This window comes from Rhipicephalus microplus, chromosome 5 (genome assembly GCF_043290135.1).
Source record: "Rhipicephalus microplus isolate Deutch F79 chromosome 5, USDA_Rmic, whole genome shotgun sequence".
In the NCBI taxonomy this organism is placed as follows: Eukaryota; Metazoa; Arthropoda; class Arachnida; order Ixodida; family Ixodidae; genus Rhipicephalus; species Rhipicephalus microplus.
The window spans coordinates 91,075,317-91,101,657 of record NC_134704.1 but is presented as its reverse complement, the minus strand read 5'-3'; positions in this window follow the sequence as shown (position 1 = coordinate 91,101,657).

Genomic DNA, 26,341 nt, shown 5'->3' with positions numbered 1-26,341 from the left:
TAATCCCTCGGCCCGTGGTGGGGTTTAGTTCCGACACAGACTCGCTTCTCTCGAGCCTATCCACGGGCACGAAATCAAAAGTTTAAAGCCCAAATTTTATAGCCCGAGAAAAAGCACTGAATAAAGATACCTTCGAATACACGTATTTATTTTCCTGTTAAAAAATCAGAAACGATAAAATATGTTTCCGGGCTCATTATTAATTGCGCCATTTTTCATACAGAATACTTGATGTTATCATATCCAGGTATTAGAGGGCCATTGGTGACTGACAGCACAATCTTGCTTCCATACATCAATATAACGAGTATTTATACGTTGAAAAGTTCACTTCCACTCAACATGCGCGATTGTTACAGATGCAATTCTTGTCTATTAGTAAAAATGCAGTTGATTGAAAGCACCTGTAGCAGTTAACGTGTTGGAGCCGGTGATATCAAAAGGCGGTTTGCCTACTATGATATGGAGAGGCGGGCTTTGCAGGCTGGCACCTGATGAGCACTCTCTGTGCAATTGTGTGTACGCCTTTGGGTGTTGGTGTACGTCCGTACATGTGTGTGTGTGCAGAGACGATCTCGCTTAAGGGAGGTACAGGGTTCTTTGCAGCTACCTCCTCGTGGTTGATCGAGTCCAAAAGAAATGAGCTCATAATTAGTATTTGGGTTTGACTTCCCGATACTACCATATTATTATGAAAGATGCCGTAGTAGAGGGCTCCGAAAATTTCGAACACCATGAATTTTTTAACGTGCACCTAAATCTAAGCACGCGGGTCACAAGCATTTTCGCTCTCAGAAAAAAGGTGGCCGCCAAGGCAAAAAAAAAAAAAAAATACCGTGCTTAAGCTAGCGGGGTAGGCTTGGGCTTGGGCTTGGATTAGACGTAGTGATTGTGAATCCACATATTTTCTTAGCTCAAGACTACGAGTAGTTACGACGTAACCAGAAAAGAAGAGTCAAGGACAGAAAGTTCTTGTCTCGCCTTCTGTAGTTACATCGTAACTACTCGTAGTCTTCTGCTGTGCAAATATGTTAAAAAAGTGTATACAAAAACCAAAATGAAGCGATGACACCTAACATAAGTATCCTGCTTTGTCGGGGGGGGGGGGGGGGGTTAAAGGTGGGAGGTTAGCAGTTTCAGGAGGCAAATCTCCTTAATGTCGAGTTGTATGATCGCCGCCCGTCATAACAGGCTTCCATGACGATGCTGATGACACTGATAACGATGACAATCAAGCGTGTTTCAGACCACGCATTCTCTTATTGCCATGGCAAAAGAAAAGTGAAAGCGCTGTCACCGGCGAAAGAAAAAGCGGCAACGCCAACAAGAGGAAACGTACATTAACATTTGAAACGTTTGCCATACGTTGTTCAAAGGTAGTTAATGGTCCGCGTGCTCCGCCCGCTCTTCATCATTTACTTCGTATATATGTGGTGTTTGAGTGTAAGGTCACATCAGGTCACATCAGGGGTCATTGGCTCTTATTATCTACAACGTACCTGTCCCGGGTGATGGGACGAGTTTTACTTGGTGAAGTTGCGGGGCAGACTCGGCAACCTTCCTAATTGTTTTGTGAAGAAGGACGACTCCCCGCACTGTCTCGCTCGCGCATGCGCACAATTTAGGGGAATATAACCACACTGAAAGTCACAGCAGGGTATTTGAATTGAAATGTTGCGATAAGCTAGCAGTCTATAGATTAGTGTCACACAACGTGAATAGTAGTACTGCGACACAACAAGAGTTTCCTAAAGAAAAGTAATTTTCGTGACACTAAAACTAAGTTCTGACCTTAAGGACCACAGGTGAATAAAAAATGGCCTCTGAAGCCACTGACGTCCTCTGCCTTCCTGAAAAGGTATTCATTATTGCGTTTGCGAGTCGATGGTTATCTGCGAATCGATGTTCCACAAGACCTGGGTGAAGAAGGAAAGCAAGCTATTGTGCGGAAAGCTTGCTAGCTTGATTAATCCTACTAATAACTAAGAAATAATGAAATGCTTCTTAACTCTACGGTGAAATTGAAAACAACAGACTGAAGGACGCAACTAGCAGACGACTACAATGATGTCACTGCTCAAAACTGCAGTTTTTCCTCGTTCAGTAACGTATGTGGGTCATGCGTGCTGTAATTGTGAGCGCAACCCACACACCCACACAATAAAGTAGGTCGATGAACGATATAACGACGCTTTCTCATTGCAGTTGCGCTCTTTTGTGTTTCAGTTTCAGTTTCACCACAGAATTTGAGAATTTTATTATATTCACAGTTATTATCAAAGGCCACTTTTCCGAAATTTAACAGCAGCTCTCGGTTTTTCGCATGAAGGGCATGACTGCACGCATTTCACTTGACTGCCTAAGTTCATAAATTAAAAAGTTAATCACGCTAACTTTCCTGAATACTGTTTCAAGTAATGTTTTCAACCCTCTTAAGATGCCTGCTGTAACAGAAAAAGCAACTGTGAAGACAAAAGAATATTGGACACATTTTTGTTAAACACCCCCTCTCTCTCGCTTGATATATATATATATATATATATCAAGCGAGAGAGAGGGGGTGTTATATCTCTCGCCTGATATATATATATATATATCAAGCGAGATATATATATATATATATATATATATATATATATATATATATATATATATATATATATATATATATATATATATATATATATATAACGGAAAGAAGTGTCTACCTAAGGGCTCGTTTTGACCCAATAATAATGAGATCTAACGGACAATAACACCAAGAAATGTTTAGGGGAAGTTATTACAACCAATGTAATGTAAATAAGAACCATAATGCAAAAACTGCGTGATGCCAGTGCGTTTTTTGGCACTTGTACACGCTGAAGACTTTGATTGCACACTTGTAATCACTGGAACTTCGCTGGGCGCACTGGGAAAAGCTGTGTTGCACTGGTAGGGGCACTGGCTCAACCGCTGTGATGCTGGTACGCACTGCGAAGCGCTGTAAGCGCTGGAATTTTCACTAGCAAGCGCTGGTCAAAACTGCAGCACGCACTGTTTCTACCAGCGCCGCGTGCACGTTATTGTAGCATGTGCCGTGGTATGTTTCGGTCTTGTTGAATATAAAACACTTGATTTGGTGGCACGGAGAGATGGTATACCTTAACAGATACCGAGCACACTTATTTTGGCGGCGCAAGTACGTATCACGGCAATTATAATGCACCTTTTTCCTATATGCCCCCTCGTATACAGGCCACATTCGCATCATCCGTGTATTGCTCTAACGATTTCAAGTTGCAGTGTTTGTAAGCCTTGAGCTGCACGCCACTCCTAACAGAAACAGGGAATCGTTTTTGCCGCACTGTTGACGAAACGTAAAGGAGCTCTCTCGATCGCTTCGCAAGGTTTCCCAGCGGAGGCGGGAAAAAAGCGGTCGTTCGATTCTGCCACACCGCATAAATGTATGTCTGGCCATGCTTATCCTTCTACTTACTTCAGGTAACGATTAGAAATGTTCCGAAGCTTAAATTCAGAATCTTCAACCATCCCAACTCACCGCGTCGAGAGCGGTCCTACCCAGTGCTCGGCCCAGCGAGCATTGTACCTGTCGGGCCGGCCACGTTGGTATATATGATACCGGCGCTTCTTGCTTTGTGTACACACAACTTTAAAGTGTGAGAATAACTGTAAAGTATAGTTTACACATCCATTAGCCTAAAAAAACTACTTTGTCGTGTGTCGATGTTCGCACAAGGAGCGCTGACAATCGAACGTCGTGCTTTCAGCTACGCAGGCTGTCACCGAATGCGGCTGGCCGCACTTAGCCGGTACTTCTCTGACTCAAATGTGAGAACACGCAATTTTCACTTGGTAATTTGGTACGTCTTCGGGAACTGACTCCAAGTTAACGTTTTCAGCTGATTGCATTCATATTTATATGCGTGTTTTTTTAATTATTGGTATTGATATACCTGCATATATGTCTACACTGGCACGCCCGCTGTACACTGCCAGCGGAAGCCAGAAAAACGGCTGTCGCTCGGCATCGCCACTCCGTAAATGCATTTCTGGCATTTATTGACTTTCCACTTACTTCAGGCACAGTTTAGGCAACAGTTATAAACGTTGCGAAGCTCAAATGCAGAAAAGTCAAGCATCGCAACCCAACTGCTTCGAGAGCATGCCTTACCCAGTGCCCCGTCTCAGTGAGGCCTATCGTGTCGGCCGGGTCGGTGTTCATGCTGCCGGCGCTTTTTACTTTAGGAAGGCACAATTTGAATCGTAAGAATGACTGTAAAGTACAGTTCAGACATCCCTGAGCCTAAACCAACCATTTATCCGCGTGTGCGGTCCCCGCACAAGGAGCGCCGATGATCGATGTGTCGTGCTTTCAGCAACGTAGGCTGTCGCCGAAAGTTTCCTTCTGAGCGCAGGAGCCGGTTGTTTTCTGACTAGTACGTACGAACACGCAATTTTGAGTTGCTAATTTGGTACACCTTAGTGAACTAACACACTTGCATACTTTTTATTAACGAGGGTGTCGTACTGGCAGACTTGGTGCCGTTAAGTTGTATACGAGGGACTATTGGTCAGCTGCCCGCTCGTCGTAAGTTCACGTACAACGTGACGCCACACAGGCTCATAAAGAGGTGTTCCTCACTCACCGCTATGGCTACAGATGTTGCTGACTGACACTCCCACGTGTACATCGGCATTAGTAAATTCTGCGGCGATTTCTCAGTTGCAGGCATCGATATAACTGAAGATATGTAATCTGGAATGCCGGATGTGTACTGCTACATCGTCGCTTGCGCGAAAAAAAAGTACTCAATATTCACTAGTGTGCGCGGATATCTACCCAACAATGCATTTAAATCTTCTGTACATGTTGACCAGTAGCAAGCGCGAGAACCGACTATCAAAGGAAAAAGAAATATCGGCAGCAACAGCTGACAATTTCTGGCTGCTCCTCCAGTCAATTTGAGAATTTTCAGAGTGAAGATGTGAATGCTTCAGAAAACTTTGCGCTCTTGCTAATATCCGCACATCATTTGGTGCCGGGAAGCCGCCCCGCGCTGTCTAATCAAGACGCAATTGTTATTTGGAAAGGAATATCGTGTCCGTCTTGAATGTGCGACTTGTAAACATGAAGTTGAACGGCACGTTCTTCAGATAAATAGTTCACAACCTCGAAAAGATGTGCGGGCGCGGTGTAGTGGGTAGAAATTCCGGTTCAAAATCTGACAGTGGCGAGTTCAAATCCCGTCACAAAAAGTTTTATTTTTTAAATTTTTTATTTTCTATATGAATGGGCGCTGTTGTCACAAACCGAGTGCTCAAAAAGGGCGCGCCGCCAAATTCTCGCGACGAAACGCCGGAGTGACGCCGCGAGGTCAACGATAAAAAAAAAGAAAGAAAACAAGCATCCAAAGACTCCCCGGGCACGCGTCCTTCTCCCCTCGGAAGCGTAGGTTCGCCGACGAACCTCCTCACCCCACATCGGCGGCCGAGCAAGCCCTCGAAATTTCTAGATGGAAAGGGGCGTGATGATGCCGGGTTGAGTCATCCGTCACGGACGGCCCTCGTACCGTCTCGCGCTCTCTTCCAGCCTTCGCTGCGCATCGCGCCGACGAAATGATGAGGAGGAGGAGGTAAAACTTTATTAGACCAAGGGATTTGGGCACTTACGTCCAAGGGTCCCCGCGCGACCCCACTGCGCTATGCATTCATGAGTTCATGCAGTTCCATGACGTGGGCGGCCCGGTCCGTGGCGATTTTCTGCTTGGCCGGGTCCGTCGAGCGCAGCAAGGTCTCCCATTCCTCCCATGTGGTCAGTGGCTCCGGGCCCCGCGGGGGAGGGTCCGCCGGGCATTCCATGAGAATGTGGGTAAGGGTAGCGGGGGGATGAGTGCATTGAGCACAGGACGGGGCGTACGCTCCCGGGTAAATGCGGGAAAGAAAATAGGGGGAGGGAAGGGTGCGGGTGTGAAGGCGACGCCATAATATTTGGTGAAAATTTTTGAGGGATCGGTGGGGTGGTGGGTATAGCTGGCGTTCGGCGCGATATGACTGGGTCATCTCGTTGAACGAATGCATGCGCTCCCTGGAAGAACCCGACTCCGATTCCACCGCCGCCCGGTTGATGAGACCTCGGGCATGGTCATTGGCGGCTTCGTTGCCGGGATTTCCAGAGTGCGCAGGCACCCAGATCAGCTCCACATGGCGGGCCGGGTTATTGGTGGGCGAGCTGAGAATTCTGAAAGCGCTCTCGTGGACTCGTCCTCGCGCGAAATTTAGGATCGCGGTTTTCGAGTCGGAAAGTACGTACCGGGCATCAGTGTGTGTGAGGGCAAGCGCGATCGCCGCTTCTTCCGAGGATTCCGGGGTGGATGCAGGAGGAAGGTGGAGAGTTGCAATGGGTTGGAGTGGGCGATCAACGACTGCAACTGCCGCGGCGTCGCCCGTGCAAGCTGCATCCACCCATACGGCGTCCTCTTCAGAACCGTAGTATTTGTGGGGAGCTTTTGCACGGGCCGAATGGTAGGTAACGTGGGTGTTTCTTGGGAGAGGTTTAACTATTATCTGTGTGTGTATGGGTCGGGGGATTGGTAGAAGTGTGGGGTCGGCTGCTGGTATGTGAATATTGAGGGTGTCAAGTATGTAGCGTCCGGTGAAAGTCTGAGCTAAACGAGTGTTTTGCGCTCGTCTGTGGGCCTCAATGAGTTCGTGTGTGGTGTTATGGAGCCCAAGCTGAAGAAGTTTAGTGGTCTGTGTGTTAGGGAGGAGGTGTAAGGCCACCTTGTAGGCTTTACGAAGCATGGCATCCAGAGTGGCTATTTCTTCTTGTCGAAGTCGGAGATACGGGATTGTATAAAGGAAGCGGCTCAGTATGAAGGCATGAATGAGACGACACAAATCGTGTACCTTCATGCCATAGTGTTTTCCAGAAACTCTGCGGACGAGGTGCAAGAGCGCATCCGTCACCTGCTTGAGTTTCCGGATAGTGAAAGTGTTACGGCCGTTATTTTGGATGTGAAGGCCCAAGATTCGGATTGTGTCGACCTCTGGGATAGGGCGCCCGTCCAGAGTAACGGTGATGGGGGCAGTGAGAAGAGTACGTGGTGAAGAGCGTATGAGAAGCAGCTCAGATTTTTCCGGGGAACAGGAGAGACCAATGCTTTGTGCGTGTTGTTGTGTAATGTTTGCGGCGGTTTGTAAGGTTTCCTCTATGTCGCCATCACTACCGTGGGTGGTCCACAGTGTGATGTCGTCTGCATAGAGGAAGTGGTGAAGGTGAGGGATATTGTGAAGAGCGCGGGCTAAGGGAATGAGTGTGGCATTGAAGAGAAAAGGGGAAAGGACCGAACCTTGCGGAGTGCCTACACCACTGAGAATTTTCTGGAATCGCACGCGGAAGGTATTTAACCGAGCAGCGGAGATAAGAGATGAGGAGAAGACGGAAGTTAGCGCCAGAGCGCGTAGGGATTCCGCCGCGTAGTCGGCGAAGGTTTTGTCCGTAGGGACAAAGCAGGAGAAGAAGAGGATTTCCACCTGAGGGGTGAAGGCTCGAGCTACAGGCAAAAGCGTGTGTCTGCCACTATCGAGCGAAGACACGTGGCAACAGCTGCGTGTGTGAAGCCGACGTGTTTCCGGCGAAGAAGTTTGAAGCTTGGACAGTAGCCAATTGAAGACGCGAAGTTTCCTGGAAGAGAAACTTCGGCGAGGCTTCCTGGAAGAGAAACTTCGGGGACAGCGGAACAACAACAACGCTGGACTTTGAGTGAGTGATTCTCGGAAGAGTATCATCCAGACTTTTGTTCCAAGAACTTTGGACTGAATAGGTTTTCTATCTCTTTAGTCTTTAAGTGTCTTGGTTGTTCAATGCATGCGACTAATTGTAGTGCGTATTGTTGTCTGTGTCCGTTGTTTCGAGTGTGGCTGATTGTACTGTGTAGTACGTTGTTTGATTGGTGACATATTGTACTCAACTATTGTGGAGTGCGCATACTTGTGTATTGTTTTTGATCTGCCGTTATTGAGAATATAATTTTGTTTTGTTTATCAACTCTCGGCTCTGATTTGTTCTTTGGGCCACTGCCGGCGTCCGCTGGCGCGCCAAAAAAGACCACTTCTAAATTGTCCACGCTTTCGTGGTGCGGTTCGGGGGGCCGATACTTCGGCCCTTGAAACTAGCCCGGCGATCGCCTCCCGAATTAACGGGACCCGTGACAGCTGTATATATATATTTATGGCGAATGGGCACCCCCGTTTTAACCCTGTGAAGCCATTTTGCCCAGAGTATTGGGACGCTGCTTCTCCAGCGTCCCAGTACCTGCGCTTGGAGGTGGTGGTTAGAGCGCCATACTGGGCCCATAATCAGGCATGGCGCTGGACGCTGGTACTCAGTGGCGCTGGTTTTTGCAATAGGGAAAAAAGAAAAGTGGGTGAAAAAATACCTCTCAGTGGGCAAGAATCGAAGCTACGACCTTCGAATAACGCGTTCGATGCTCTAACCAATGAGCTATCACGGCGGCTATCCAAGCAACATTATTGGGTTTATATGTGAATTTAAACGCGGGAGTGTCAGTCAGCGCCATCTGTAGCCATAGCGGCGAGTGTGGAACACCCTTTTATGAGCCCGTGTGGCGTCACGTAGCACGTGAACTTATTACGAGTGGGCAGCTGCCCAATAGTCCCTCGTATACAACCTGACGGCACCAATATATATATATATATATAAATATTTATATATATATATATATATATATATATATATATATATATATATATATATATATGATTAGGAATAAAGGAGCACACTTACGAAAATTTGATAATTGTTTACTCTACGTTTCGGCCGTGGCACGGCCTTCGTCAGGATTTACAGAAATACGAGTATGTGGCCGCTTTTATGGGCAGGCATGAATACGTCAGTACAAAACACGTGCGATCAGCGTGTGAGTGTCACAAAAATTCTTTGAAACAGCCGTGACTACACAAAAAAAAACATTCAAAATGTAATACAATAGACAAGATTGTGGGCATGTAAAAGGCATTTGTAACATTAACCATTGACGACGAGGATCACGCATAAAAAAATATGTGATAACCTTTAGGAAGTATATAATACGTCACGGATGCTTCTTTAAATATTTCTCAAACTTTCGGACGTCAGGGCATCGTAGAAAGGCATGACACTTTGCCTACGCATTTGTTAATGCCGGATAACAGACTGTTGAACTTGTGAATCAAGAACGATTCTCAAATTTCGCGATCATGGTGCGATTTAATGCCCGATTCTAATAGTGTCACAATAATCTTGTCGAATGAACGACCTGGTAGATGGCAATGCTTGGACAATGGAAAATGTGGCAAACTGTTTACGTGTGATTTGTGGTTGTTGAAACGGATGCGAAAAGATGTCTCGGTTTGACCGATGTATTGCATGTGGCAGATTGGGCATTCAAGTAGGTAAATGCTGTTGCTGCTATCGCAGTTTAAGTCCCCTTTAATCCTAAGTGAAAAGTTAGATGCCGTGCTTTTAGCAACAGTCGGAGTGGTCCTGTGCGCACAAACTTTACATTGCGTTTTTTACAGGGGTGACAACCAACGGGAGCAATGAATCTAGTCTTGGAAGAAGTTACCATGTCGCGCAAGTTCCTTGATCTACGATATACAACCCGCGGTGATTCAGTGAAGATGTCCTTAAGCCGATCGCTCTGTGTCAGTAAGTTGTAATGCTTTCTGAGTATATGCGACACGTTAGGAATAGAGGCAGAATGCGTTAGAACGAGGTTGGTTCGGGAAGGTGGCGCTAATCGCTTGTCCTTACTGATGAGCTCTTTCCGAACGAGACATTTGGCCCGTTGGAGAGCGTCGTCAATTATTTGTGAAGGATATTGTTGTTCGGTTAATGCTTTACGGAGCTGGTCACAGTTGCGAGTTAAATCCCTGTTGTCCGAACAAATTCTTTTAAAACGGATAGCTTGGCTATAGGGGATACTTGTTTTGCAGTGTTTGACATGGCTACTTTTAAAATGAAGATATCTTTGTCGGTCAGTGGGCTTTCTGTATAGGTTGTCATTAGTTTACCATTGCTTACATTGACGTCGAGGAAGTTTATGGTTACTGGTGAATAAGAGTGGGAAAAGGAGATGGATGGTTCTATTTTGTTGAAGTCTGCAATGAAAGAATGTAATGCCGCTTCACCATGGTGCCAAATTAAGAAAATGTCGTCAATGAAGCGTTTGTAATAAAGTGGCTTAAGGTCATGAGTGGCGAAAAAATTATTTTCTAGAATGCCCATGAAGATGTTCGCATAATTGGGACCTGTTTTTGTGCCCATCGAGGTGCCGTTGGTTTGAACGTAATGTTCACTGTTGAATTCAAAGTTGTTAAGCTCGAGTATCAGTGATAAATTAGTGCCCAAGATGGAACCGTCGATGGGTTTGTCATGTACCGAGTCATTGTATGCTTGGAGTACAGAACTAATCCCGCCCGCATGGGGTATATTTGTGTACAGTGACACCACATCTAATGTGACCAGAAGAGCCTCATTTGGAACACGCATATTTACAATGTCACGCAGAAAGTGATTAGGGTCCTTGACATATGAAGAAAAGTTAGGAGGAATTGAACTAATTAAGCTGTCTGCATATCGAGACAGGCTTTCCGTAATGGTTCCTATTCCTGAAATTATTGGCCGGCTTGGATTATTTTGTTTATGAATCTTAGGAAGCAGATAAAATCTACCAGCTACCGGACTCAGGGGGACTAAGGATTTAAGCACAGTTTCTGGAATTTTACTTTTTCTTAAAAGCTCTTTTAAAGTTTCTTTTACTTTGGTCTTGAATTTCTCGGTTGGGTCGACTCTCAAATGTCTGTAAAATGTGTGGTCATTTAATTGCCTTTGGGCCTCAGGAAGGTAATCAGGCTTATTCGTTATTACGATTGCCCCTCCTTTATCAGCCGATTTGATGACGATGTCGTCTCGGCAAGCCAGGGTCGGGATCGCTTGTTTTTCTTTGTCGCTTAGGTTGCGGTGAAACGGCGATTGCTATTTGTATGTTTCGAGTACATCTCGCTGCACTGCTCGGATACAAATATCGCGACATTTATCCCTTTGGGAAGGGGAAGTCCAGTGCTTAGTAGAAAAAAATGCTGTTTTGATAGTTGGAGGCCGATTATGAAAGTATTCACGTAAACGCACGCTTCTTTCAAAATTGTGTAAGTCACTGATTAGTTGAAATTCATTGTATCCTCCAGTGGCAGGACAAAAGTTCAAACCGGGAAAAGAACGCTCAATTCTTCAGCCGATAACGTGGCACTAGAAATATTTACTATATTTCCAGCTTCTGCGGAGGACGAATGCACTGAAGACGTTGCGTCATCAAGAGTGCTGACGCTTGTGCAAATGTTATCGCACATCAACGTTTTATATTTTTTGTTGCTCAGCTCGCGAATCTTTTCTTGCCTGTAGTTATCAAGCGACGCTCTTTCATCGGCAGTGAAATTCCGCGTAGCAAAGAGTTGCTTCTCTTTGTTCCTTAGTTGTTTTCCGGATGACTCATAATGGTTAGTCACAATGCGCGTGAGTTCCAGAGACGCTTGTTTGAGTGTGTTGTCCCACCTGGAGAGATTATTGCTAGTCATTTCAGACGTAGCAGGCCTTAAGTTAAGGCTTAATTGATTGATTTGTGGGGTTTAACGTCCCAAAACCACTATTTGATTATGAGAGACGCCGTAGTGGAGGGCTCCGGAAATTTTGACCACCTGGGGTTCTTTAACGTGCACCCAAATCTGAGTACACGGGCCTACAACATTTCCGCCTCCATCGGAAATGCAGCCGCCACAGCCGGGATTTGATCCCACGACCTGCGGGTCAGCAGCCGAGTACCTTAGCCACTAGACCACCGTGGCGGGGCTTAAGTTAAGGCTTAAACCTTTAGGTACTGTTGATGTAGCAATATACATTTTTAAGGTGGAAACATGCAGGTGGCAGCGATTACGCTTTTCGATTACTTTTCTAAGCTTCAAAAAATGCACTGAGGCATCCCCAAAGGGAGTCTCACCCCAGCTAGGTGGTAGTCATTCGGTTGCTTGGGTAGAATCAGGCCGCTTGCTTCTGAATTGGTACCTTGACTGGGACGACGTGGCACTGCTGGGAGGCGGAGAAGCGGCCGGTGTTGCCTTGCTGCTCATTGGATTGTTCGTAACCCTGTAAAAAGACACTGCTTTGTCTGTCATCGTCGTGGTAATTATCCTTGCCGGTGTTTTGTTTCTCGTTGTCAGGCTGGTCGTTGCGTTGGTTGAAGGTACACAGCTTGGCGATGTCTTTTTTGTAAGTGTCAACTTATTAACTGCATCTCTCGCCGTGGCCTTGTTCTCAAAAGCCCTGCTGGTCGATGGCCGCCTTGTCGTTGGCTTGCTTGTCCCTGCCCTGCTTCCATGTGTGTTGTTTGCTGTTGTCGCACTTGATAGCCCTGTCGCTGAGCGAATTTTTATCGCTTCGATACCGCTTGGTGGAATTTTCGCAGAGGGTGCAGCCACTTTCTCAGATGACGGAAGTTGTCGTGAGAACGAGCTTTCGTGGCACGAGGCACATTACAAATAGTTCCGCTGCTTGTGTAGTCTTCCCAAACAGCCAATGATGCATCATGTGGATTTTCGAAGCACAACTGTTGAAAGTGACAGGCAAGTAGCGCAAAGCTCTCGAAACTTGGGTGGAGACTGTCACTTGCGAGCACGCGAGATGGCGGGAGCCATTCAAATCCATGATCGACGTGAAATACCAGCTTCGAACGTTGGCCGAAGTTCCGAAGGAGCTGGTTAAAAAATCTTGCAGACTTGTTGCAACGTTGCACAAAGGCTTCGTTTCTGCTACCTAGATCAAGGAACTTGCGCGACATGGTAACTTCTTCCAGGACTAGATTCATTGCTCCCGTTGGTTATCACCCCTGTAAAAAAACTCGATGTAAATGCGACTGTTGCTAAAAGCACGACATCTGAGTTTTCACGTAGGATTAAAGGGGACTTAAACTGCGATAGTAGCAACATCATTTACTTACTTGAATGGTCAATCTGCCACATGCAATACATCGGTCAAACCGAGACATCTTTTCGCATCCGCTTCAACAACCACAAATCACACGTAAACAGTTTGCCACATCTTCCATTGTCCAAGCATTGTCATCTACCAGGTAATTCGTTTGACAAGATTATGGTGACACTATTAGAATCGGGCTTTAAATCTCACCATGATCTCGAAATTCGAGAATTGTTCTTGATTAACAAGTTCAACAGTCTGTTATCCGGCATTAACGAATGCGTAGGCAGTGTCATGCCTTTCTACGATGCCCTGACGTCCAAAATTTTGAGAAATATTTAAAGAAGCATCCTTGACCTATTATATACTTCCTAAAGGTTATCACATATTTTTTTTTCATGCGTTATCCTCGTCGCCAATGGTGAATGTTACAAATGCCTTTTACATGCCCACAATCTTGTCTATTGTATTACATTTTTAATGGTTTTTTTTGTGCAGTCACGGCTGTTTCAAAATTTTTTTGTGACACTCACATGCTAATCGCACGTCTTTTGTACTGACGTGTTCATGCCTGCCCATAAAAGCGGCCACATACTCGTATTTCTGTTAATCCTGACGAAGGCCGTGCCACGGCCGAAACGTAGAGTAAACAATTATCAAATTTTCGTAAGTGTGCTCCTTTATTCCTAATTATATTTGCACCGGAGCCACAGAATTTCTTGTTTGAATGATTATATATATATATATATATATATATATATATATATATATATATAGAGGTAGAAGGTTGGGCCTCGTAGACAAACAGCCGGGATATATATCTTTCCATGATCAGATGGCTGACTTCGCCTGACGGTAAATGTAAACTTCTGCTCTGCGCTCGAATGCGTGAAAGCTGCCTATGACTGCGACTGCTGAATTCGAATGCATTGATATGGTTGGTTGTAATCGAATCTTTTTTATAGTCTTTGGTACATTTTTTCTGCTGTTGCTGATTTTGCTGTAAAAAGTGTTGCGGTGGGAGCCCTTCTTGAACATCAGGCCGGTTTTTCTGACAATTTGATGTGGTGTCCTGTCGGCAGCTGGTAATCCGTTAGCTGTGTAGTGCGTGTGCACGAGACGGTAATGCATGAATTCACCCGGAAGAAAAATGACTTGACAGCACATTTTCGTGAAACATCAGGTCATCTACCGTGAACACGGCGTCCTTATGAGGCAAAAGGTGAGCGTTAGGAGCGCTTGAAAAGCCGCGTGATGGAAAACCGAGTAGTGGACAATGTATGCGAGACGAAGCATGAAGGGCATCAGTATGGTAAGCGACGTCTCGTGTCATATGTTGGTGTTACTAGTTTGAAAATGCCTACTTTTGTGCGGAAAGGAGGCGCGCTCGATGGTTGAGTTTTTCCAGAAATACGCATGGTCGCCTGTCAGTGAACTCATGTGCCATTTCATCTTGTGACAGCTGTCAATAAACGCTGGACTTTCGAATGCTTGAAAACTGTTTAGGGGAATTGACGATAGAGTGCGGTTGCCTCTAGATGGTTGGTAATAAGTAGGCCTTGGTCATAGCCGTTAAAAGGAGTGATCATCTTTTCTTTGATCTTCTGCCATGACTCGTCGTTTTAAAAGATTCCGGTGAGGTAAAACTCAAAGGAGATGTAGTCAGTGAAGTTCGTGACCATCTCGCGTGTCAACAAGGATGGTGTGGTGGCGTTGAGCTCGAATAGGTTAAATCAGTCCTGTACGGGTCCGTCGTTCGTTGATCCGGTGTACTTGGAGAAGTCAAGGTCGTCCGATGATTGTGTCATAGTGCTGGTTGCAGTGTGCTGCTAGATTATTCGGTAGTCGATGTATGCTCAGGGCCTCTGGTGGGGAACTGCGTCCATCATGGGTGACTGATGAAAGGGCTGGCAGGTTTTGGTTCCTCCACAATAAATATATATATATATATATATATATATATATATATATATATATATATATATATATATATATATATATATATATACATATATATATGTATATGTATATATGTATAGTATGAGATATGGCACAACGGGAGCGTTGTCAACAAGGATAAATATATTTATTTCCCAACATCAGGGGATAACTCATCCCCTGATGAATGGAGGACCCCTCCCGAAACTGTTGGGAAATATATTTAGCCTTGTTGACAACGCTCCCGTTGTGCCATATCTCATACCTTCACGAAGACTAACTGGCCCATTGAAATATTACTCCCACTATATATATATATATATATATATATATATATATATATATATATATATATATATATATATATATATATATATATATATATATATATATATATACATATATATATTGTTATGGCGTTTATTAGCCGGCACACAGCGAGTCTACACAATGGCGACAGTAATGGCCAAAACACGGGGTCTCCGCGCGAGCGGCGTTCTCTTTGGGCAGACCCACTAGAAAGCACAAAAGAGTTCGACCCACTTCAGTGTTCGGCGGCTTCTGTACAATTACCCCGGGGTCGAAGAGGGAGCCGCCTGGCGACCTAACAGCTTGTCACTACGAGCGGGTCATAGTAAGCCTTCAGACGCTCCACGTTGACTATGTCGCGCCCGCGGCGGCGCATGTCCGAAGATTGTTCAATTGGCTCGATAAGATAGTTGACCGGAGATGTGCGCTCGATCACACGGTAGGGACCTTCATATTTCGGGAGTAGTTTGGAAGAAAGGCCAGCTACAGAGGTCGGGATTGAGAGCCATACAAGGGAACCAGGAAGGAAGGTGGGCTCAGAAGTGGCGGAGCCATCACGAATATTCTTCTGCCGCTCTTGCTCATGCGCCGTAAAAGTCTTGGCAAGCTCGCGACACTCTTCAACAAGCCTGGCGGTCTCGGAAATAGGTGTACACTCAGATGGATCCGGCGTGTACGGGAGTATCGTGTCGATGGTGTGTGACGGGTGCCTTCCGTACAGCAAAAAGAAAGGTGAAAAACCAGTCGTGCTCTGAGGGGCGGTGTTGTAGGCGTAAGTGACGAAGGGCAGTATGGTATCCCAATTCGTGTGGTTGGCGGCGACGTACATCGACAGCATGTCGCCGAGGGTGCGGTTAAAGCGTTCGGTCAGACCATTCGTCTGCGGGTGGTAAGCAGTAGTTTTGCGATGGACAGAATATGGCACTCAGTGAGAATGGCATCGACGACTTCTGACAAGAAGACACGGCCTCGATCGCTGAGAAGCTCCTGGGGTGGACCGTGGCGCAATATAAATCGATGTAGTAGGAAGGACGCAACATCACGCGCAGTAGCCGCAGGGAGAGCGGCGGTTTCGGCGTATCGCGTTAAATGATCTACGGCGACGATGGCCCAGCGGTTGCCAGTGGACGTCAGAGGAAGTGGTCCGTACAAATCGATACCTATGCGCCCAAACGGACGGTCAGGGCAAGGTAGCGGTTGCAGACCGGCTGGTGACATGTGTGCGGACGGTTTGCGGCGTTGGCAAGCGAGACAGGAGCGAACGAACTGCTGGACGTAGCGGTACATCCCGCGCCAGAAGTAGCGTTGTCTAATGCGATGGTAGGTTTTGAATACTCCAGAGTGCGCGCACTGTGGATCAGAATGGAAGGATTCACATATCTCCGACCGCAGACTGCGGGGTATCACGAGTAGCCACTGTCGGCCATCGGCGTCGTAATTGCGTCGGTGTAGGAGGCCGTCACGAATGGCGAAATGGTGAGCTCGACGACGCAAGGCACGCGTGGATGGCGTTGCGGACGGATCAGAGAGCAAGTCGATCAGTTGGGCGATCCAATTATCTTTTCGCTGTTCGGTAGCGATGATGTCAACATCAATGGCAGAAACAACAACCGAGGATACTGAGCAGAGCACGTTAGCTTCAGGCAGAGGGGAGCGCGAGAGGGCATCGGCGTCAGCATGCTGGCGTCCGTTGCGGTAGATGACGCGGATGTCGTAGTCTTGTAAGCGAAGAGCCCAACGGGCGAGGCGGCCTGAGGGATCCTTCAATGATGACAGCCAGCATAGTGCATGATGGTCAGTGACGACATCGAATGGGCGACCATACAAATAAGGTCGAAACTTTGTAAGAGCCCAGACGATCGCCAGGCACTCTTTTTCCGTGACGGTGTAGTTTGTCTCGGCTCTTGTGAGCGTACGGCTTGCATATGCCACAACATAATCAGGGAACCCGGGTTTGCGCTGCGCCAGGACAGCGCCGAGGCCTACACCACTGGCGTCCGTGTGCACTTCTGTTGGGGCCGTAGGGTCATAGTGGCGGAGAATGGGAGGAGACGTCAACAAGTGGCGGAGCTTCAAGAACGCGTTGTCGCACTCTGACGACCACGAATTGAGGGGCCCGTTACTTCCGAGGAGCTTCGTCAGCGGTGATATAATTGTGGTGAAGTTTCGTATAAAGCGTCGGAAGTATGAGCACAGGCCCACGAAACTACGCAGTTCTTTGACGGACGCAGGTTTTGGGAATTCGGCCACGGCCCGAAGCTTGGCTGGGTCAGGAAGAATGCCATCCTTGGACACGACGTACCCTAGGATGGTGAGTTGGCGTGCTGCAAAGCGGCACTTCTTCAGATTTAGTTGCAAGCCGGCATTGCTCACACGTGCGAAAACTTCTTTTAGACGTTGGAGATGGGTGGAGAAATCTGGAGCGAAGACAACAACGTCATCGAGGTAACACAAGCACGTGTGCCATTTCAAGTTGCGCAGTACGGTGTCCATCATGCGCTCAAATGTCGCAGGTGCATTACACAGACCAAACGGCATGACGTTGAATTCGTACAAGCCGTCGGGTGTGATGAAGGCAGTCTTCGGTCGAGCGTCATCAGCCAGGGGTACTTGCCAGTACCCCGAGCGCAGATCGAGAGAAGAAAAAAATTGGGCTCCGTGAAGGCTGTCAATTGCGTCGTCGATGCGCGGCAGTGGGTAGACATCCTTGCGAGTGATCTTATTGAGCCGTCTGTAGTCCACACAGAACCGCACAGAACCATCTTTCTTCGCAACAAGAACAACAGGAGACGCCCATGGACTGTCCGAGGGCCGAATGACGTCGCGTCGGAGCATATCGTCAACCTGCTCGTTAATTTGCCGGCGTTCAGCAGGCGACACGCGGTATGGACGTTGCCGTAATGGTGGATGGGCACCAGTGTCAATACGATGCGTAACAGTGGATGCGCGACCGAGAGAACTTCGCCCGACATCGAAAGAAGAACGGTATTCTTGCAACAGGTCTAGAAGCTGGGAACGCTGCACTGACGTAAGGTTGTCATCAATGAATGGGCCAAATACATCAGGAGATGATGGGTCAGAAGTAGAAACAGCACTGATGGTACGTGAATCGGGACAACGTGAGTCTTCGGGTACGTCCAGGACTTGTGCGTCGTCGACTGCTTCCACTCTGCCGAGACATTCCCCTTGAACCAAGGTAACAGTGTACGGGGATGGGTTGGCCACAAAAATAGCGGCGTTGCCTTGGGTGATTTGCACGGTCGCGAAAGGTACTAGCAACCCTTTCCTCCTGGAAGCACGGTAGGATGGCGAAACAAGTGCAATTGTGTCGGAGAGACCGGTGCAGTAGACCGATACACCCATCGTCGAGCTTGGAGGCACTATAGTATCGTCTTTCACAAGAATCTTGTTCAGTGTCGAGGGACCGTCTTCTGGCGTCAAATGCGAGAAGGGCGAGAGTTCAATTTCGGCGGCGGCACAATGAATGACGGCGTCGTTGCGGGAGAGAAAATCCCATCCCAAGATGACGTCATGAGAGCATGCAGGAATGATGATGAATTGGGCAACATACAGAACGTCCTGAACGACAACGCGAGCTGTGCAGCCTGCTGTAGGATTAATACGATGTGAGCTAGCGGTACGAAGGGACAGTCCAGAAATCGGCGTCGTCACTTTTCGAAGCAAGCGGCAAAGGTTTTCGCTCATAACTGATACCGCAGCTCCAGTGTCAATAAGAGCAGATGCATGAACACCGTCCACAAGCACGTCAATGACATTAGATGGGCGGCTCTGAGGGCTTTCACAATGCGATAGCGTCGCAGTCCTTGCCTCTGGGACTGCGACGACTAGTTTTCCCGCTCATGAGCAGAAGAACTTGGCCGCATGGGGGACAGAGACCGACGTCGTGGAGACGGCGACCTTCGAGCAGACGGACCTGGGCGAGACGACAGTGGCACAGACGGCAGTTCCTCGTTATACGAATGGCTAAGGTGGCCAGCAACAGGAGAAGTGGGAGCCGGCTGTAGTCGAGAGCAATAACGGGCTACGTGACCGGCGTAACCGCAAGCAAAGCAGATGAGCCGGTTGTCGGGTGTGCGCCATCGGTTTGCCGAGGTGGGTCTCGCCCGGAACGGTGTATGGAAAGGCTGCATGGTGGGCTGAAAATGAGGCTGAGGGGTTGCGCCAACATATGCAGCCGGCATACCCGCTGCAAAGGACGGAGGTCGTGCGGCAGCTTCGGCGTAAGTCACTGGTGCAGGCGCTTGAACGACTGGAGGCGGCCTTGCGACCACTTGGGCGTAACTTGGGGGTGCAGGGGCCGGAAGTTGTTGTGGGTGGTACGCAGGCATGACCTCCGCTATTTCCTGCTCAATCGCTCGGCGGATGGGTGGAAGAATGGTAGGGGCCGATTGTTGAGCAGCCGGTGGGTGGGCAAAGGGCAGGAGAGAGAACTGCCGCGCGATTTCCTCACGTATGAAGGACTTGAGATCTGCCAGCAGTGCCACCTGATCACAGCTCGCTTCCAAGCCTGCAAGCCCTGCATCTCGTGATGTGAAGCGACGGGTCATCGAACGCTGCCGGCGGAGCTCCTCGTAGCTCTGGCACAGCGTGATGACCTCAGCTACTGCGCCTGGGTTTTTGGCAAGCAGCATCGTGAAGGCATCATCGTCAATGCCCTTCATGACGTTCCGGATCTTGTCTGATTCGGACATGCTGTCGTTCGACTTCTTGCACAAGTCCAGGACATCTTCAATGTAACTGGTGAATGACTCACCAGCCTGCTGAGCGCGTTCGCGTAAGCGCTGCTCGGCTTGCAGCTTGCGAACGGCAGGGCGGCTAAAAACGTTGGTGATAGCAGTCTTGAAACCGGACCAGGTTGCAAACTCGGACGCGTGGTTGGTGTACCACAAACTTGCAACGCCCGCAAGGTAGAACACCAAGTTTGTCAACTTGCCGTCCTCGTCCCATTTGTTGGGGACGCTCACGCGCTCGTAAATGGCGAGCCAGTCCTCCACGTCAGTGCCATCGGCGCCCATGAAGATGGGTGGATCGCGGATCCTGGGGACACCGGGACATGGGGGTGGCATGGGAGGAGGCGTTTGCTGAGAGGCGTCGTGGGACATGGTAGATTGCAGCGTACGTGAGCGTAGTTCCAAGGGCATCGAAGGGGATCGTAGCACTCTCCACCAATTTGTTATGGCGTTTATTAGCCGGCACACAGCGAGTCTACACAATGGCGACAGTAACGGCCAAAACACGGGGTCTCCGCGCGAGCGGCGTTCTCTTTGGGCAGACCCACTAGAAAGCACATAATAGTTCGACCCACTTCAGTGTTCGGCGGCTTCTGTACAATATATTTATAAGGGAAAGAAGTGTGTACATAAGGGCTAATTTTTCCGTGTTTTTGACACAATAATAATGAGATCTAACTGACAATAATGCGAAGGAATGTATAAGGGAAGTTATTAAAACAAAGGGAATGTAAATAAGAAGAAAGAAAAGAGGGTTAGAGAATAACCAGCTGTGGGCAAGAACCGAACCTACGACCTTCGAGTAACGCTTTCGATGCTTCCTGCTCACGGCTGGTTATTCTTTTTTCTTATTTACATTCCATTAGTTCTAATAACCTCCCCTATACATTCCTTCGCAATATTGTCTGTTAGATCTCATATATATATATATATATATATATATATATATATATATATATATATATATATATATATATATAAGCGTTTTTCGAAGGTTGCAGGTTCTGTTCCTGGCCAAGCAAGTTATCTTTCCACCCACATTTCTTTCTTTACATTTACATTACCATTCGGTCTAATAACTTCCTCTATACTTTCCTTGGCATTATCGTCTGTTAGATCTCATTGTTATTGTATCAAAACACGGAACAACAATCACTTAAGTTTACACTTCTTTCCCTTACTCATTAACTAGGGTCTCGTGCTGGCAGACTTGGTGCCCTAGGTTGTGTACAAGGGACTATTGGTCAGCTGCCAGCTCGTAATACGTTCACGCATGCTACGTGAGACCACACAGGCTCATAGTGTGCCAAACTTGCTGCCATGGCAACTGAGAGAGCTGACTGATAATCCCACGTTCAAATTCACATATATACCCAATAATGTGGCTGGGAGGATAGCCGCCGTGGAAGCTCAGTGTTAGGGCATCGAACGCTTCATTCGAAGGTCGCAAGTTCGGTTCCTGCCCATGGCACGTTATCTTTTCACCCACCTGTCTTTCTTCACGTGTACATTACAATTCGGTTTAATAACTTCCCATATACTTTCCTTGGCATTATCGTCTGTGAGATCTCATTATTATTGTGTGAAAACACGAAAAAACGAGCCCTTCAGTATACAATTCCTTCCCATATATATATATATATATATATATATATATATATATATATATATATATATATATATATATATATATATATATATATATATATATTTATATATATATATATATAGTCGGAGTAATAAGTCAATGGGCCAGTTAGTCTTCGTGAAGGTATGAGATATGGCACAACAGAAGCGTTGTCAACAACGATAAATATATTTATTTCTCAACAGTGTTGGGAGGGGTCCTCCCTTCATCAGGGGATGAGTTATACTGACATGAGCTTCCAAACTTCGTTGCTGCTGCGTCCCTCTCGCCTTGAAAAACGTTTGCGAGAATGAGAGGGAACTAGAAAAAGAAAAAAAGGGGGGAGGGAGAAAAAAGACGAAAAAGAAAAAGAAAGAAAAGAAAGAAAATAAAAAAAGTGGAAGAACCACTGTCAACACTGAGAACGAAGCCAACTGTCCGTCTACATCCACATACGGTTCATATCACGTGCTGTTCAGTTCTTGACGTGTGTCGGGCCACCCAAGATTGTCGCCGCGGTGCCGGGAGGGTCCGTGACGGCGTGCATAAAGAAGGGGGTTTTCCCGTAATGGGTCGGTTGGCGGGCGGCGTGCGTAAAGGAAGGAATTCCCGTTAATGAGTCGGTCGGCTATTTACCTTTACTCTTCGTCCGTTTCCCTTCAATGGTCATCAAGTGGTAGGCGAACGTAAACACTTTGTATGCGCATGTGAAAAAAAACAAAAACAAGAAAGGACAGTGTACACGTACGAGTCAGTCAGAAAAAAGCATGGTCTCCAGCTATCAATCTTTGTCACCAATTTTCACCTGGCTTACTTCTCGGAGGCAGTTGAGTTTTCCGGGGTCCTCGTTGATGCCGGCTACTACTGTACGAAATTTGAAAATAAAATATGCCTCACGCTGTTCGCGCTCGTGCCTGTTTGAGAAACCGGACTGCAAAAGAGTTACGCTGTAATTTTCAAAACTGTGGTTTGGCAGGCGCAGATGTCTAGATAAAGGTAGCTTCGGCAGTGAAGTGGCGTGGTACCGGTGATTATTGAACCGCAGCCGAAATGGCGTGTCTGTTTGGCCGATATATTCTTGTCCACAGATGTTGCAATGTAGCATGTATATTACGTTACTGGAGTCACAATAAGGCTTTCAGTTATGCAGAATTTGAAATCCGAGAAGTTCGCTTTGGATTCACGTGTTTTGACCATCTGTGGGCATACCTTGCATCGAGCTTTTCCGCAGGGATGGCACCCTGATTGAAATTTGGGGGTGTTTGTTTTTGCTCTGACAAGAATGTCCTTCAGATTTTCATCCCGGCGGTACACCACGTGAGGTGGCTTCGCGAAAATAGAAGTTAGTCGTTTGCTTTGCCTGATTATGTTGAAATGGCGGGAAAGTATGTTGTTGATTCGTGGCGCTGATGAGGAGTAAGTTAGTACAAGGTTCGTTTGGGAAGTCGTTTTAGATACTCTGTTTGGTCCCTTAATTATATCATTCCTGTTCACGTTGCGAGCACGTAGTATGGCATCGTCAATATTGTCTTCCGGATAATTTTGTTTCAATAAGGAATGCTTTAGGTGTTCCGCGTGTCTGTCAAATTCCCGCATATCGGTGCATATTTTTCGGTACCGGTAGACCTGAGAATATGGAATACCCGTTTTGCAGTGCTTTTGGGTGGCTGCTGTTGAAATGTAGTTACATTTGACGGTCTGTAGGCTTTTTGTAAAGGTTTGTTGACAAGCGGTCATTTTCGACCGTGACAGTGACGTCCAAAAAGTTATTGCTAGTTTTGGAAATATTGTGCGTGAATTTTATTGACGGTTGGCATTTGTTAAAATCCTCTATGAAGCGGAAAAGACTTCCCTCATCATGGTTCCATATCATAAAAATATCGTCTAAGTATCTTCTGTAGTAGAAATGCTTCAAGGTGCGTCCCTCAATGAATGGGATTTCAAGTGAAGCCATGAAGGTGCTCGCGAAGTTTGGGGCTATTTTCGTGCCCATTGCAGTGCCACTGACCTGAAGGAAATGCTTGCCGTTCAATTCAAAATGGTTATAATTTAGTACAAGTTCAAGAAGTGTAAACAGTACCTCGCCACTTACACTAGTTGATGAGTCGGATTTTACATATTCAGAAACCATAGCCGCTATTCCGTCATGGTGGGGTATGTTGGCGTACAGTAAGGAGACGTCCATGGTCACCAGTAAACTGCCGCCTGGGATGTCGAGACTTGAAGTTTCGCAGATGAAGTGGTTTGTGTTCTTTAGGTAATAGGGAAAATTTGGGGGGATGTTTTTTATTAAGAAATTGATGAATTCTGATATATTTTCTGTTGATCTGCTGTTACTGGATACTATCGGATGTCCCGGATTATCTGCCTTGGGTATTTCGGGGAGCAAACAGAATCGACCGGGAACATATATATATATATATATATATATATATATATATATATGGCTATGATACTGAGGGGGCGCGTGGAAGAAGAGGCGAACGAGAGTCTCACGGCTGCCAAAGTGACACTTCTTATAGTTCAGGGTGAGCTTAGCTCTCTCAAGGCAGGTGAGAACATGGTTGGGTTCATCGAATGTACGGCCAAAAATTATAATGTCATCCAGGTAGCGAAGACAAACTTCCCACTTTAGTCCACGTAACACAGAGTCCATGAAGCGCTCAAACGTGGCTGGAGCGTTGCATGGGCCAAACGGCATTACATTGAATTCATATAGACCACCTGGGGTTATGAAGGCCGTTTTCTTTTTGTCATTCGGGTGCATGGGGATTTGCCAATAACCAGATCTCAAATCCACGGAGGAGATGTACGACGCCGAATGTAAACAATCGATGACATCATCAATCCTGGAAAGCGGGTAGAGATCCTTTTTAGTAACAGAGTTGAGCCGTCTGTAATCCACGCAGAATCGCCATGTACCATCCTTCTTTCGGACAAGAATCACAGGGGCAGCACAAGGGCTACACGACTCTTGGATGACCCTTTTCTTTAACATTTCTTCTACCTGTTGAGTAAAGACCTTGCGCTCCGCAGATGAGACCCGGTATGGTTTCTGCCGGATAGGGTGAGCGGATCCTGTGCCGATCCCATGGCGAGTACGCGACTCGGGTACACTTGATTGCTCTTCTTTCTGCGCAAAGTCAAGTATAGTAGCGTGCTTTGCAAGGACTTCGACCAAAGCTTGACGTTTTTTTGGTGATAGCGACTTGTTTACCATACTCAGAAAGCCGGATTCTGTATGATACGTTGCACGAATAGGATCTACTGTCTCGTCGCTTAAAGATGCAATAAAACTGGTCGCATTTTGTTCGAAGAGGGCGAGTCGCATTCCGCAGGGTAGCATAACAGGTTTATTTGAATAGTTCGACGCCCATAAGGCTGATCGCCTATCACTGATCGACAGAACACAATGTGGAACGAGCACATTTTTCTAGGCGCAATTGAGAGGAATAGGCTCCACAAGTACATCAAACTTTCCGGCGTCCGAGGCAGAGGCGTCAACGCGTACGGTCTTAATCGAATCGGGCGGCAAGACAACATCCTCAATGACGGTGATAGATCTTTGACAGCACCTAGGATCGTCAGTCAATTCCGATAGCATAATCTCGCCAGCACCGCAATGTACAGTAGCCCAGCACTCGCGTAGAAAATCGATCCCCAAGATGATGTCATGGATGGAGCTGGTCAGGACAGCGAATTCAGCCTCGAAGACCTTGTCACCCAAAGTGACACTAACAACACACACACACCGATCGGGCACCGATCGGGCAAACAACGAGATACAGTCCATTTTATCTGCTCTACGCACGCCAACACCGCACAGCTCTTGACACTATCCTTCCTTTTTCCGAGACTGATTACCTACTCTCGCCGAAACCATTTGCCGCGCAGAAGAGACCCAGCGCATCGCCTGTCTTCGAACTTTCGTCGCACAGAAACGCTCCAAGAACCGTTACGACAGAAGTCACCAGCACGTATTGTTTGAGAAAGGGGATTTGGGGTGGCTTTGGACGCCGCTTCGCAAGCGCGGCCTCTGCCAAAAGTTTCTGGCCAACTACACCGGTCCGTTTGTTGACCTGGAACGTCTCAGCGATGTCACGTACGTGATATCTCAGCTGTTGTCAACTGGCTGCCACTCAAACAAGACCAACGTCGTGCATGTTGCCCGTTTAAAACGCTATCATCATCGCAATGAAGCCTAACTCGCCCGGTGGGCATCGTCTGCAAAAGGGGAATTGCTACGATACTTAGGGGGCGCGTGGAAGAAGAGGAGAACGAGGTTGGCACGAGCGGTGATCGGCCAGATCCCTGGACTCTCTCATTCTTCATCTCCTGTAAATAAAGGCATCTCACCGTAACAAGATATATATATATATATATATATATATATATATATATATATATACAGAGGACTGTGTGTATAGAGAAATAGTTCAACGATAATAAACAGTTCGTGCTGCACTATTAGACAGCAGAACGACGTCTTAAAAAAGCCATTGTGTGCTTAAAAACAGGAATTGAACCTCGATGAGGTTACGTCTACGTTCTGTACTTATGCGGATCACAGGCTGTTATTGTTAAATGTTGGTAATTAAAAGTGTTTAGCACGTTTTATTTTCTACGAATTAAAAATTGCAAGCTATCGCTGTTGTCATCAAACTTCTCTCCCGCTTTCTCCTTCAC